General features: G+C 39.5%; 1 pseudogene; it reads right to left on the bottom strand.

Annotated features, from left to right (window-relative positions):
• Positions 1-609: 609 nt before the first annotated feature.
• Positions 610-3,124, bottom strand: part of LOC105994867 — a 40,233-nt pseudogene continuing 37,718 nt past the window's right edge.

Genomic DNA, 3,124 nt, shown 5'->3' with positions numbered 1-3,124 from the left:
TTTATCTGATGGAACATGTGGAAACCCTCTGTTGAGACCTTTTCTTTCCTTCTTTCTTTCTTTCTGTTCATTTTCTAGGGTTTGAATTCAGGGCCTGTCACTGGTCACCATCCCTGAGTTTTTTCTCAAGGCCAACACTCTTCCACTAGAGCAGCAGTTGATTTCTAGCTTTTTTGGTAGTTTAGAAGAGATAAACATCTCATGGACTTTCCTGCCTAGGCTGGCTTCAAACTGTGATCCTCAGATCTCAGGTAGGATTACAGGCATGAGCCATTGACGCCTGTGTCTATTGAGATTTTTAGTACTGCTCATGTACTTTCTATGATTTTCTCGATATTTAACTTTTCCCTCTGTTCTTTTGTTATTCATTGAGAGACTGTTTGAAATTCTTTGCCAAGCAGTTCATAAATATCCATCTATGTGTGGCTTGTTTATTGGAGCTCTGTTTATTTCCTTTGAGGAGCTCATGTTTGCTCATTCTTTGTGATTTGTTTAGACTTGTATTGATGTCTATGCATTTGAATGAACAGACAGTTCTTCCTATCAGGGCATATGGATTTTATGGGTAAGTACTGCTTCTGGCTTATAATGCTTAGTTCAAAATCACTGTCAAGTTGGAATGGATCCATGTGCACTGGCTGTTTTGGGCCCAACTTCAGATGCTTGGTTGACAGGACTGCTATCAGAGATTAAGGCTCCTAACAGGCCTTAGAGAAATAAGGGCTACCACCAGAAAAGGAACAGAGATAGAGCATGGTCATGGGTAAGCTTCCGGACCAGTCAACAGAGGCCTCTTACCAGGGGCACATGTGGTATTTGTCTTTCCTCGGTCTTTCAGTTTAAAGGGCTGATGACAGAACTAAAGACATGAACACAGAGCCAAGTTCACATGGAAAACAGCTATTTACATTCTGCAGCTAAGACTGTAGTTGATGGGGTTGATAGTTAAATACGAACCTGCCTTCCCCAGAAGGATCCTCTTAATCACAGGTCACGAAAACTAATCTGTTACCTGGATTCTCTGTTGCAAAGCTCTTCAAAGGCATCCTTGACTGTAAATTTCTACCAAATAGGTATTTCTGTGCAATGACAATGGCTTGGAAACTCCACTTGCCATCATGATGATATTACTCATTTAATTTCCTTTCAAAAATGATATCCAATCTTGTATATACATTTATCTAATTTGGAGGGGGAAGGGAAATAACAAAATGCTGATACATGGACACAGGATGACATGTGTCTGTTACAACACTGACACTCACAAGACACTATGCTAGAAATGAACCTTACAACCTGGGGACAGGGGGGAAGAGTGAGGTATGTGGGGGAGGGAAGGGATAGTACAAGAAAAACAAAGAGGGAGGTAAAAATACTCAACACGAAATGTACTCATCACCTTACTCATTCAACTGTAACCCCTCTACAGCATCTTTACAATAAAATAAAATTTAAAAAATCATATTCCATTCAATCTATGTTTGCTTCTTTTTTGTTTTACTCACATAAATTGTGATATTTTTATGCATGCAATTATCCCTCTCTTACTTAATCTACCTTCTTCCTCTTTTCTCCTTGCCTTCTAAGAGTTCTTAGAGGTTTTGAAAGCTTCCCCAAGAAAAATCACTGTGCCACATGGTTGTATACAAAGAAATTTAATGTTAATAACCTGACAGGCTGTCTCATGGGCAGAGAGCAGCAGCTAGAGGGGACTACAAGCCTGATTATATGAGATCGGTTTGGGGTGAGGCGCCCATGAGCAGGGGATTTTGTGGGGGTGGGGCTAAAGTTTATGGTTGCAGCTGCCTGTGTCACAGGATAAGGCCTGAGTCAGCTAACTTGGGGAAAAAGCCTGTGTGGACAGAAAGGCTACACTTTACAGCAGGGCTTAAGATAATGGAGTGGCTAAGCTAATGGAGGTTAGGCTAACAGGTTTCGATGCTATGTTCACATACATGCTCACACACACAAATTTGTCATGTATTCCTGTGCTTACTTTTCTAAGTTTCATTTAGTTTTTTTTTTAATCCTTTGGTCTATTGCTCTATTCTCTATATATCTCTGAGAGTGTGCTTTATTTTTGGAAATATTTCTTATGCAATAATTATTGAATTTGTAATATACCCATGAGATTCCTATCAGATTTGATCACTTGGCACATGGCCAACTTTAGATATGGATTGATAGCACAGTTATGGATTGTCTGAATAATAATCTATGGTAAGGAGGGTGAGAGATTCCAAAATGGGTCAAAACATTCAGACATTTCTTGTCAGAAAATCATAATGTCCTTTCTTACTATGGTGAATACTACTCCTGACGCTAGCTTTATTTTTTTGAAGAAAAAAGGAAACAATTTTATTACTGAATATGCTTTAAAACAAAATGCAGTGCACATCAATGGCAAAGATAGAAATGTCACTGTTATATAAGGTCAAGTAGACATCACCATTCATACGTGTTCTGAAGATAAGCAATAACACGATCTTCATGGCACCATTTGCTGCATATAATAAATAATTAACACTTAGTGTTTTGAGAAACTGCTTTCTTTCTTGACTTCTCTAAGAGGTAAATCTACAAAAGTCCTTTACAAGCTTTTCAACTCAGGCAAGTCTTCCTTAAGGACACAAGAGTTATCTATTTGAAAAGTAATGGTCAAGAAAGAGAAGGGAGAGGAGAGGTGGGGAGGGAAGGGATGGTAGGGGAAAAACATAGGAGGAGGTAACAAGGCTCCATAGGAAATGCACTCATTACCTTACTCATGTAACTGTAACCCCTGCCTACAGTATTTTTGCAATAAAAAATATATAAACATTTTTTAAAAAGAAAGAAAGAGAAGTCCTTTCAGGGCACTGATGGCTCACTACCTACTCAGGAGACTGGGATCCAGGATCATGGTTCAAAGCCATCCCAGGCAGGTAAGTCCGCGGAGATCTTATTTCCAATTAATCACAGAACAAGCTGGAAGTGGTGCTGTAGCTTAAGTAGTATAGGGCTAGCCTTGAGAAATAAGCTTAGGGACAGTTCCCAGGCCCAGAGTTCAAGGCCCAGGACTGGCAAAAATAAGGAAGGAACAAAGAAGGAAGGAAGGAAGGAAGGAAAGAAGGAAGGAAGGAAGGAA

The sequence above is a fragment of the Dipodomys ordii genome, unplaced genomic scaffold (assembly GCF_000151885.1).
Source record: "Dipodomys ordii isolate 6190 unplaced genomic scaffold, Dord_2.0 Scaffold111, whole genome shotgun sequence".
Taxonomy (NCBI): domain Eukaryota; kingdom Metazoa; phylum Chordata; class Mammalia; order Rodentia; family Heteromyidae; genus Dipodomys; species Dipodomys ordii.
Note: the sequence above shows the minus strand (reverse complement) of the source record. Positions and strands in the feature narration are given on the sequence as shown.